Source organism: Aricia agestis, chromosome 10 (assembly GCF_905147365.1).
Source record: "Aricia agestis chromosome 10, ilAriAges1.1, whole genome shotgun sequence".
In the NCBI taxonomy this organism is placed as follows: Eukaryota; Metazoa; Arthropoda; class Insecta; order Lepidoptera; family Lycaenidae; genus Aricia; species Aricia agestis.
This window is the reverse complement of record NC_056415.1, coordinates 7634512-7648198: the sequence shown is the minus strand read 5'-3', so window position 1 is coordinate 7648198 and position 13687 is coordinate 7634512. Positions and strand designations below refer to the sequence as shown.

Sequence of the window (13687 nt, the reverse complement as noted above, 5' to 3'; positions counted from 1 at the left end):
TCAGCGGTTTGGGCGTGAAGAGGTAACAGACAGACAGACACACTTTCGCATTTATAATATTAGTAAGAAAGTAATTATAGTAAGGATAATAATTATTCATTTCTTTTTCATTTACTCTGCATTTTTCTTTTTTAGTGGGTAATAAACCAACTTTAATGATTAGTATTATTATGGTTCTAATAATAATTCCTTCAATCATTGTGGATGACGTCGTGAAGGGGCAATCAGCTTTCTATTGAAGGACAGGGTGCACTCAAAGCATTCCGTCATAATATTCCAATCTAGAGTCCATACAAACTATGGACATACTCACACATAAATAATTGCTTTTACGATGTACTATCAGAGAAGTTGATTCATAGGCAGATTGCGAACCTACGTAATTTGGTCGCGGTATGTCAAACTCAGTCGGCCGTTCATGACTGATGTGGAATTGACATAATCCGACCAATTGACATAGGTCCGTCAACTGCCTATGAATCAATTTCTTTGATGGTACATACGGCTGCACTCAGAGCAAAGACCTAGACTGAAACGGAGTAAAATAACATTACAAATATTAATTTTTGTCAAGTTTCTTGCGTTAAAAAAATAGGAAAGCATGTTTAAACAGTTTAAACATGCTTACCTACTTTATTATAAAGTTAGTTACTAACAAAACTACTAAATACAAATACAAATAACCTAAAATGCGTCTATGAAAAAATATATTTCCGGTCTTTAGAGGTCTCGAATTATTCAAAGTCAAATACAATAAATAGGTACATTACGTGGAAGGGCACGGGCCCTCGACAAGGTCCTACCGATGACAACAGATAGGGCTGATTGATATACTCATGTACTTCCTGTCTATAATAAAAAATAATGCCTATCAATCGAATTTCTAACAAAAAAATTCTAAACCTATAGCCACGAGTTACATTGAGTATTGACTAAATAAATAAAAAAAAATTAAACAGTAAAAACATAGGTAAAGATTTCTAGTTTCTAGTTACCTACTTAGTTGAACTAGAAATACGACAGACCAGTTGTTCTCATCTAGACAGGGCACTGCATTTTTAATAGCTGCGCGCCTCTCCAGTTCGCGCTGTAATTCAAAATTCAGATTTTATACTAATAAGTAATTTTCTATTGTACTCTAGCAATATCAGTGTGTACAGACCCTTAGACACGAAAATAACTTAGTGAGGAAAATACGCCTCAAAGTATTAATAACAGCTGTTATTTGATTACATAAATTTAATTATATCTTTTGATAGCAACTATGTCATCAGGAGTTCAGTAAGGAAAATTAAGAAAAATAATTACACCTACGCTTCTTATCAATTATTAATTAGACCTGGTATTGAAAAGGTCCAATTAGTTATTAATTACACCTATTTTAATAAACTGAAAATGTTTAACTAGGACGCCCGCAACTCCGTTGCAAATCCTCGCTCCGTAAAAATCGTTTATCCCGGATATGCTGGAAAGTTTTCCAAGTATTTACCTAAAAAATTTTATCAAAATAGGTTAAGCGGTTTAAGCGTAAAAAGGTAACAGACAGACAGACATTTCGCCATTCGCACTCATAACATTGGTATGGATTGAGGCTTCATTCCATAAATATCCGTTGCAGAACAAACAACCTCCTTTTAAAAGTCGGTTAAAAACCAGAAGCAATTTATATTTGTCTATTAAACTGTAGAGAAATAAATCACATACTAGACAAAAGATTGCATGTAGCCGCCAACAATAGTCGGAGAACAATGTAATTAGGACCTGGCCGTTAGCGCCTTGACTACACTTTTATGGTGTGTATTTCCTAACGTAAAATTACCACCACTCTAAATAGTTAAATGGGTCAAGTAAACGACAGTCACCTGAGTGACTAATCCTAAACGGTACTCAATCTTGTCCCGATTTGGTAATAAATATGATATTTAAGACCCCTTTAGGAGGAGGAGGCGTATTGATAGCAGGACTGTTCGCAGGCCGATTTGCTTTGTACATTTCCGTGTGTGCACGATCGTCAAATTTAGTTGCTTTTTGGGGGCTTTAAAGCAATTAATCTATAGGTAGCTACTACCCTCACAAACATTGTAAAATAGTTATTGAACGCAACTTCGTTGCGCTAAAATTGGTTTATCGCACAGGTGACAGGAGCAGTCCTTTTCCCGAACTCGAAGTAACTTTATAAAGGTAACAGCGTGTTGAGGTGACAGACAAATGAATACTATGTAGCCAGGCAGACACAGTTCCGCATCTATAATCACATTCATCAAATCAATCACATTCAACAATCACAACCTAGTATCCCCCAAAACCTGAACAAAATGTTCACATGTGGTACACTTTACGAAAAAACTATCACGCCTATTGATTTGTGCCTTAACATAGTAATTTTTATTTATATGTAGAAATGTTATCATCAGTCAGTCAAGGTTTTATATGTAGATGTTTTATTGCATCAGTCAGCCAAGATGTGACGACGCGACCCGTCACGAAGCTCGGCTTTTAGCTAGTAATTAATACAGGTGCAAAAATGTGTCTGTCTCCCTTTTTACGTTATACCGATGACCGACATTGCTTAAAGATAATAAAGGAGATATTATATTGTTTTTGTTATGTTACAGTGTACAATCATGAAAATGTACGCAAAGAATTTTTCTGAAATTGCAAGCAACATCTATGTAGTATGTAGGAAGGCTACAAGTACTAACAGCACTTCACAACAAGATTCTAATGTTCCACAAGAAAACTGCTTAAACTTTAATTTTCCTGCACCGTAAGTGTAAAGTACCTACTTCAGGGAATGCTTAAGAAAGTCTAATTTGGACTTGCACATTACCTGGAATAGAAGCGGGGAAAATTACATTTGCCTACGAGGTATCCAAAACGTATTCAAGAAATTGAAGCAAAGAGTCGAGAGGGAGCAAAATTTAATCATATCAATAAAGTAAACTGCTAAGAATAAGGTCAGTTCACACCTAGGCGCCATTTAGCGATCCTTACATAAAACAATACAACATTTAAAATTGACAATGATATTTTAGTACCACATTGTATTTATAAATAACTAGATGACCCGCAACGCGGTTGCGCCAGTCGTTTATCGCGGTAACCGTACATTTTTTCGGGATAAAAAGTATATTCTATGTCCTTTTCCGGAACTCAAGGTAGCTCCATACCACGCTCCATACTAAATTTCAGCAAAGTCGGTTCAGTGGTTTGGGCGCGAAGGGGTAACAGACAGACAGACAGACATATTTTCGCATTTATAATAGTAACTATGGATACGTATTACGTATATCCATGCGTTGCTAGTGTAAACTGGGTTCTCTCCAAAAAGTCGTCGATTCTCATTGTGACAATTTCGAAAACGGATTATTTGGATGTCAGACTTTTTTAATAGAGCAAGGAAATACGTGGGTAGAGCTTGTCTAATTTGAAATGACGACACCACTTCACTAGTCGATATAAATGAAAAATTTTGTACTGCGAATACGAGGGAGGGGCGCGTCATTTTAAGTTAGACAAGCCCTAACAGGTAATGGCTTCTATAGACGGAAGATGCCTGCCCCCAAGGACGCTGCCGCCCGTAGGCCGTGGCCTATACGGTCTAGATAAAAATTCGGAACTGCTCTGGCTGTATTCACGCCAAAATCTGTATAGTATAACCTTGTCTTATGTTTGGGAAGCTGTGACTAATTTTATCTACGACCAGGTCAACAACCGCGGTGACGCCACGAGTGATAATCTCAGTAGACCGTCAGACGTCGTTTATCTTTCTCTATCTATTAGGTATGACCTACCTCCTATTCTTAGTATAATCGTTTTCATCAGGACAGTACTTTGTAACGTTGTCATCGTCATATTTATATTTTAGTAAATGCATATTAAATATACTTACCTACGGTATACCTTTTGTATTTCATTCCTATACAGACCTACATCTTAAACAGCTGTTAACGGTATCTATATAAAATTCTATGAAATCTTCTAAATCTATATATTAATACGTGAGCCAAAAACTTTGTATCCCTTTTGACGAAAAATGGGGAAACGTAGGAGAATGAAATTTTGCACAATAATAGTTTAAATGGTGAAGGAGTGCATCGAGTTAATATTATTTTGAAATTATGCTTTTATCAAACATTTTTTTAACAAATAAAACATTACACACACTACAACACGCACACTCAAGAAGATGACAGATTTTTGAGTGACAAACCTATACATACGAATTATACTCTTTTATTTATGGTTGAAGACTGTTGACAACACTGATCTCCATTATACAAGTCTTGTATAATGGAGGTCAGTGGTTGACAACGAGTTGACAAATTGAAAATGGATTACAGTTTTTTTTATTGAATCTTAGATACTATTAGACAATACTTACACGGTCAGTCTGAGATCAGCTGAGTCCCAGAAACAAGAGTTGAAAAAAATATATTATGATAAAGTCAATATTTTTTTACAAAATATAAGTCCTAATGTCGTTGAAACTAAGGTCGAATTTCGACCATTGGGCGATCTCTAGTATTTATAACAGAGTCTTGAAGTTAAAAAAAAATGTTTTACATAGTGCACTATAGACTTGTGTCCATTTCAAACAGATTTCATCACTTTCATCTTTTATCGTCTTCTTGGCAAAAATCCTTACATTACTCCTAAGCTGATAATTGATAATCTTATTAAGAACATACCTATCTGTATTTTGTAATCTGTTCTGCGGTCTATGCATATTCTCTACTCTATTATTACTATTATATTTAAGTCATAAATGAGTTATTTCTAAATTAAAACTAGCTGTCCCGGCAAATGTTGTTTTGCTATATAAAGTTTTTCGCCCATATTATTTTATTGAAGTGACTAAATAAATATGGCACCATGGCAACGTCCATCGCTATCCCGTCACACAAATAATGGTCGCCGTCAGTCTCGAGTTGTAATAATTTACTATTATTTATTCAACAAAATATGCACTTAAAAAAGTAGCCAGTAGCCGATTCTCAGACCTACTGAATATGCATATAAAATTTTGTAAAAATTAGTAAAGCCGTTTTGGAGGAGTACAGTAACTAACATTGTGACACGAGAATTTTATATATAAGAAGACTAGCTGTCCCGGCAAACGTTGTTTTGCCATAAAATTATTTTCCCTGTTTTCCTGCTTTTCTCTTGAAGTTTTTTCTATTTTTTTTCTATAAACCTCACGGAGCCCGAGACCTTTCCAGCGAATGCAAAACCTTGGAAATCGGTTCGTGCGTTCTGGAGTTATAGCGTCAGGAAGGAAAACCCGACTTATTTTTATATATTAGATAATATTTTGGATATTATACAAATTTCTCTACAGCTCCAAGAGCTATTTCCATCACTATATTGTGAATCACGATTCACGGTATCAAAAGTCTTCCTGGCTTGTTTTAAATGTAACATAAACAGTGAGACGTTGAATACACAAACTATTATTTCTGACGCTTCTGTTTGAAGTTGCATCGATACAGTGAAAAAATAAGCAGTGCTGCTATAATGTAATATACGACTGTTTTAGTATTAGTAACAGTATTTAGTTGTAGAAATACGCTATGAAGCACTCTAAAGAACGTAAAAAAGTGTTTAGCTACACTGTCTGTAAAAGTTGAGGTGTCGGCAAATATTGTAAAAAATATAAAATTTTGGATATTTTTTTTCAGTTTCCACTTATATTACGACTTTGATATTGTCTAAATTTATTACCTAACTTTTTGCTGGTAAGTGTATAAGCAGCTATCCCTATAGCAAATTCGGTAGAAAGAAGTACCTTAGCGCTATTAACAACCCTAATGGGCTTCAAGTCGGCTAAAAGTTGCAATAAAAGTATTCGCATTGCACAGTTTTTTCACAAAATATATTATGATTGTCTTAAGCAGTTTTCCGAAAAACATATTTTTGTTTGTTTCGTCAAAACTATGAGTAATAAAATGTTTGGATATTGTTTATAAAAGTTTGGTTGTATATCATGCCACAGTTATATGTTGACATACAACCACTATAACCACTAACGGCGGAAAGATTTATTTCACTCCCACATTGCATCATTCATAAATTTAAAAAGCTGTAAATATTCGGGTTGCTCAAAGTTCCTAAACTACTTTTGCTCTATTTTTTGCCCTTTAATAATATTGTGATTGTTTTAATGTAGATAAAATGAGCTACTATTACATGAAATAAAGTAATTCTACATATCAGTAACTATGTAATATGTATGGCTTCGCTGTTTCGCTACTTCGTCTTATTTCTCCGGTCGAGCCATTCGTGCCGAAGCATGGCTCTCCCACGTATAGTTCTAGTGCTGTGGTCGTACACCTCAGGGTTCAACAGACAGCGCTAACCTTTGACATCAGGTGAGATTGACGTCTTCTTAGATTACCACATTAAAATGCGTTATCCGAGGCTTATGATGTGGTATATTAATCAATCTTCATTTTAATTCCGAACATAGGTCATAGACCCAATTTATTATTACTAGATGACATCCGCAACTCCGTTGCGCCCATAAAGTTAATATACCTAGCGGAATAGAGAAACAAAGGCCTGAGCAAGAGAGATGTCACTATCAGTAACACTGCGTGGTAAAAAGAGACGTGTGAATCGTGTGATAGCTACATGACAGCAGCACTTTTTTTTTTGACGTCCAGTCGGCACGTGCCGCACGTTGACAATTTAATCTCATAGAATTCATGTTCAATCATGCTTGTGTAAATGTATATCTACGTACACATATTTTTCACACAGATGAAAACCAATTTCGGTTACGTTTGACAGCTCGAGATTGTTGCTCTATTCCGCTAGGTATATTAACTTTATGGTTGCGTCAAAAGTCGCTTATTGCGCGGGAACCCTACTTTTTTCCGGGATTTAAAATATCCTATGTCCTGTCCCTGGACTCAAGTAAGTATAACCGCTGAAACGATTTTGCTGAAATTTACTATAAATTTCAGCAAAATCGTTTCAGCGGTTTGGGCGTGAGGAGGTAACAGACATACAGACATACTTTTGCATTTATTAAATTAGTAAGGATAATGGATGACCGCCATGAAATAGAGACCATAGCACAGAATACATATTAGTTTCACAAACCATAGTAACAACGGTTTACGGTGCGCCTATATAAGTTCCCACGGCGCGGCGGTAACAGACGCGCCTATATTTTATGTGATACTTACAATATTTTTACTATTGTGTATATTGCGCTATACAAGGTGTAACAAAACAAAGTGATAATACAGAATATTTTAGGGCGTGTATGTGTCCCTTATCTATGTACATAGAGTTCACTGTGAAAGCGTAAATATTTTTTGTTATTTGTACGGGCAAGCGCCCGAGCGTCATGAATTTTCTCATACAAAAGTAAAAAAGTTACTCTTTCAGCGCTGCTACTTTAACAGTGAATTCTATAAATAAGGGACACATACACACCCTAAAATATTATCACTTAGTTTTGTTACACACTGTATAATAGTGAATAGTCAAATAAGAAACAAAAAGAGCGACGATTGTCGTCAATAGAAAGGTATAAAATATACCTAATAGTAAAATCCCCACGCCTGTCGCTCTGAACCAAAGTTCCAGTGCAAAGTAAGCTTCGGATGCAGCTATTATGTAGATCCAGCATTATGAAAATTCTATATTCAAATGAATCCTACCAGGAAATAATAGAGAAAAGAACGTTTTATATTTAGGTAACTGAATCTACATCGTTACAGATCCATTTAACACTAGACTCTAGAGACATAGATTCTTAGGCAGATAGCAGACGAATTTGGTCGACTCATATAAAGTGTAGAATAATTACAAGGAACCATTAACTTGATACTCGTATAACTCGACCAAGGTCAATGTGCTTATGAATTTTCTCTGGTAGTACCATAAAGTTAATATACCTAGCGGAATAGAGAAACAAAGGCCTGAGCAAGAGAGATGTCACTATCAGTAACACTGCGTGGTAAAAAGAGACGTGTGATACATGACAGCAGCACTCTTTTTTGATGTCCAGTCGGCACGTGCCTCACGTTGACAATTTAATCTCATAGAAATCATGTTCAATCATGCTTGTGTACGTACACATATTTTTACACACAGATGAAAACCAATTTCGGTTTCGTTTGACAGCTCGAGATTGTTGCTCTATTCCGCTAGTATATTAACTTTATGGGTATATAATATATAGGCGCGTATTAACCGAAAATACGTGGTTTATGACATTCAGAAGGTAAACGTTGGAGGCTTTTAAGGTCAAGCCTGGTAGCCGCCATTAATTATGTTGCTGAAATAGGAACCACATGGAAACTACATGAAAATTGAAAATCCTTCACTGATTTACGCCAACAGTTTCGCTTAAAGATGCTTGTGAAATGTGAATGTAAAAGAAAATAAGCTAAATATTGGAATCTTGATTTAGGCTTTATCGATTGTACTTTAACGTAGTTATTTTATAACGTCGCGTTGATACCACAATAGACATAACTACCAGTACTTCGACTGCTAAGAGACGGACGTGTATTAATACCTGTCATTTCTTTCGGGTTTCGCCAGGATAAGTTAAGGGCTGGCGCGCTGGCTGATATAATTTATTTTTAAAATGAAGATTTTGAAATAGAAATCTGACAGTTTTCTTTGCATGTGCCAAAATATAAACAACAACTAAATTTGTAGGTAACGACCCTAGCGACGACTTTTGTCATAATACGTCAAATTTAAAAATTTCAACCTCAGTTCTAAGTCGGTATATAATTCTGTCTACTCTGTTGATACTATCAAAAATTAAGCTTTAAAATTCAGTACTTACGTCAAAAAGTTTAATTCGCTTTTCCATCAAAAATTTAAATTAGTCGTAGTTAAGTTAAACAGTATGGACGATAAATGTGATTTTTTTGTAATTGATTACAATTCATAAGGATACTTATACAGTTCAACCTAATAAGCTACAAAAATACCATACTTTAACAATTTAATTGATTAACATAGCAGCATATAAGAAAAAAGTTATTATAAAAAAAGAAATAACTTAAGCAATTATTTGCACACTATATACTATATACTACTATACTACTATATACTTATGTATAGAAACAATTACCACGACTAAATTGGACGTTAACTAATTGCCTCTAAACAATTAAATTAAAGTAATTAAATATGTCGGTAAACCTGTCTTGTTTTTTTATGTTTGTTCTTAATACCACTACTATAATATTTTTCTTACTACTCGTATTAGCATTTTTAATCTTTGTTTTTGTTAAGAATCTTATAAAAAAATTACCTAACACCCGTACTAAGGAAAATATGTAAAGTTGTATATTTTACAAACGTCAAAGCAATATTGATATTTATACATTAAGGTGCAAGAAAAGTAAGTGATAATAATTTAGGGTGTATAATATACATTTTTGTATGCTTATTATTTAGGGTGTATAATGTGCATTTTTTCCATATACACTGTATATGGAAAAAATGGACTTTCAGCGTTGCTACTTTCACAGCGAACTCTATATAAGAGACACATACACACCCTAAAGTATTATCACTTAGATTTGTTACACCCTGTATTAGTGAGAGCCGAGAGAGTTTGAAAACAGAAGCATACAAAATGAAACTAAAAGACCTATATTGACACGACAACTTGACATGCTGTTTTGTTTTTCTAGAGCATCAGTGTGTCGATCAGTATCAGTTTTCGGATGGCTGGTCGCAGCTATAAATTTCCATCCAAGCCCAAATTCAGCCTTGACGTACATATGTCTTGTATAAATTACATCTACAACTACTGGACTATAAACTTATTGGAAAAATTATAGCCGAAACTATATCAGCTAGTTTATGAGCTATTAATTATAGTTGTATATATACTTTTGATTGGTTTTTATTGCAAAACGCCTATTAGTTTAATGACATCACCATAAATTAAGTGATGTAGTGTGATTACTTTATTTCATTTAAACTGATCGACCCCGCATGAAGTCAATGACTTTAACTCGTGTTCTTTTCGTATACTTTATAGAAAAAAATATAAACACACTGCTACAGGTTTTACCATAAAGTTAATATACCTAGCGGAATAGAGCAACAATCTCGAGCTGTCAAACGTAACCAAAATTGGTTTCATCTGTGTGTAAAAATATGAGTACCTACGTATACACTTACACAAGCATCATTGAACATGATTTCTATGAGATTAAATTGACAACGTGCGGCACGTGCCGACTGGACGTCAAAAAAATATAAACAGACGAATGTATAACTTTTTGGAAGTCGGTTAAAAAAGAGTGCTGCTGTCATGTATCACACGTCTCTTTTTACCACGCAGTGTTACTGATAGTGACATCTCTCTTGCTCAGGCCTTTATTTCTCTATTCCGCTAGGTATATTAACTTTATGGGTTTTACAGTTTTTGAAACTTTACTTAGCTAGGTAAAGTCGTGACAAACTTTTCTTTTCCAGTATTGTTTATCGTCAAGTTATCTAGGTAGGAGTAAGTGATCTCAAGTCACAAATACTCATCGCTTTCCTTAGTGAATAGAGTATTAGTCCAGACGAAACGACGGAAGTGATAGCAGATTACAAGTAATATAATTACTAGGCAATGTAATTGAACTAAACAAATGCTGCTGGAAACAAGCTACACTGTAAAAAACCAAAAAGGTATTAATCTTTTTTAATAAATAGAGTCAAGAGTTCAAAACTGAGCATCACGATTCACGTCGCGTTGCAATAATAAAATGCCTAATGCCTTAGTAATAAATAAAGTAAAAATTTTAAAATTGCTACAGCGCGCAGCTTCAAGGCGCTACGAGTCGCGTTTTTTGTAATAAATCTTGTAGAGAAATGCCATCATCTTGTAAAGTATCATCTTGTAGAAGTAAGATACAGCAAAAATAGCCTATCGTAAAAATTCTCAAGTCCAAGATCACAGGATTATATAAAGATTTAACATAATCGTTTATAATAACACGTCTGTTATTGTTTCGTCTACGGATCTCGCCGGCTCGGAATACTGATGGAATTTTGTTTGCCTATTAATAATACTGAGAGTTATGCTATAACCGTCTTCAATAGTTAATAACTGCTTGGATAATTTGCGATAGATCGCTAGTAGCAATCGACTAGCGAACCTTCTATGGCTCAGTATAAAGTTAGAAGTGACAAGATTTCCGGATTTCTGGAAAACGGAAATTATTTATTCACTTAAAAGCTATATAATATTATATGAAACCTACATAATATGAAAGCAGAGTTTTCTATGCTTATATTATAAATAAAATATAAAATGATTTTTGGACGATAGGCTCTATTTGGCTGATTTTAAAGGAATTTAGTTCAAATTAATAGAGGCGACGAAAGACAAATCGCTGGAAAATGATTTTTCTTTCGTTCCTGCGTCATTTTGCGCGTACGAGGTATCAGGATTTACATAATATAAAATGCACAATTAGTATCTACCAAAAACGTTCTAATTTGCCGAATAAGCTGCTTTATTGAAAATCCTGTCAAAATTAAATTTATCGCCGGGATAACATTTATCTGGCATTAGTGCAAGCGGCTTTTAAACTAATATAAGTTGAAAATTTATTGCCATTGTTCAAAGCCCGCAGTGCAAATTCTTAACTGCCATGTCTAGGGAACCAGTTTTAAGCGTAAAAACCGCTTTTGGCATGAATGGGACAGCGATTCGACAAACCTCTTAAGAATCTACGAGAGGCCTTAAGTTTAAAACGTTTAAATATCTTCAACACATTTGTAATTTACGAGTATTCGCAGCAGTTTACCATCAGACAAACTGCCTTCTCCATTTCTACTGCCTATAAAATTGACAATAAGTATAACTTTATCTAAAGACCACTTTGCTCTGGGCCATGAAGGTCTATGATATCCACCAGGATCGAAGCTGATCGAAGACCATTATATGGGCAATCATTGATGAGTGTGTTTTTCTATTCATTCGAAATCACTTATATTGGTCCACTATAGATCAACGTGAAGAGGCATTAATGATATTAACCGATCAAGAACCGAAGGAGGTTTTTAGTTAACGCGTTTTTTTTTATTTAGCAAAGCACTAAAAATTTCGATAGCCGTAAAAGGTTTTAGGTTTTATCAATAAAAACGGTTGTTTCGTCCGTGATCGAGTTACAAAGTCTGACCACGAGCTTAGTAATTTATTGAATTACATAAAAGCACTCATGTGTAACGGGGAATATAATATTTTTATAGAAGCTTTTGTAGCGTTTAAGAGCTTTTTTTTGCAAGGACTCTGCACTGTTAAATAGGCTTTTTAAAGTTTCAAACATGTAAAGTTTTAAAAGCTGTTTCAATGCTGTAAAAACTTTACATAAATCATATAGTCCAACATTTTAAGCGTAAAATATTCACATCTTTAATTGATTACATTACCTTTAATAAATCTTATATTGTTAATTAGTAAGTCATGTCTTATATAATAGATATTATTTTTCTACGTTAAATTTAAAATCTGTATCTATTCAGTCTGCTGTAAGTTGCAACTTAAAATAAATGATTATTTCTTTATTATTATAACCTTTATATTGTTTTGAAAAATATTTTTATGTTCCTTTATAGCATACACTATACTGTGTTATATTATGTTACTTAGAGGTAGGTATATTATGTAAGAGAGTTCACTCTGAAAGTAGCAGCGATGAAAGACCAAAATTTTTTTTCACTTTTGTATGGGGAAACTCGTGACGCTCGGGCCCTTGTAAAAAAAATGTTTCGTCTTTCAGAGCTGCTACTTTCACAGTGAACTCTCTACAAGGAACACGTACACACCCTAAAGTATTATCACTTATTTTTGTTACACACTGTAAGTATATCATAATATACACAAATAATTATTTGTTCATAAACTTACCTATTGCTCGAGTTTATCGGTTATATTCGGTATATTCGGCAAACAAACATCAACGCCGCTAGCTCACATCACGACCAAGATCCAACTGCGCCCGCGCCGAAATTATCTCTACGCAAAAACTCTACCACCATACGATATCAACCGCCATAAACTTGATCAAACTATAGTTTTTTAACCTTATCTAGGATCGTAGTTACCGAATTAACTATCTACATCTGTTGAGCTTCATTTACTTAACTAATTTGGAAACCTATTTTATTAGTCTCTAGACATTAATAATTTTCGATAAACTCGGGAAGATAATGTGAAAACTAATTTTTTTTACCTTTTTTCCCCTTTTTTGTTATAAGTATATATTTTGTACAATGTTATAATTTTTAATAATCCAAAAACCTGTAAATATCGTTTGTTCTATTTATCGTATCTTATGAGTTTTTGTACCAAATAAGTTTATTTTCAAACGTTATCAAAGGTCAGACGCCAGATATTAAAGAAGTAATAAAAATTAATCAAACACAATAATTACAAGCTAATTTCGTTCTCTATTTACTTGTTCTACTTATCTTCCGTACAAAAATAAATAGGTAAATATTGTTTTTTTCCGTTAAGTAAATATGCTTTTTTCCGAAACCTTTCGGAATAATAGATGTATCTTGGTTTCCGTAACCCGAGGTTGTCGTTCAGGAAACGACCCCATAAGATGCTTTTACTTTTACTGCCATAGACTAAGGTTATTGTCCGCCCATATGTCATGAAGGAATGAGGACATCCATAATAAAACTCAACTTTTAC

General features: G+C 34.2%; 1 protein-coding gene across 1 annotated transcript in view; it reads right to left on the bottom strand.

The window, feature by feature from the left end:
- LOC121731181 (chymotrypsinogen 2) overlaps window positions 1–12953 on the bottom strand; it is a 45556-nt gene extending 32603 nt beyond the window's left edge. Inside the window, exon 1 of the mRNA XM_042120535.1 lies at window positions 12896–12953. The gene's annotated coding sequence lies outside the window, so the exon portion shown is untranslated. The remainder of the gene's footprint in view (window positions 1–12895) is intronic.
- Window positions 12954–13687: the final 734 nt, after the last annotated feature.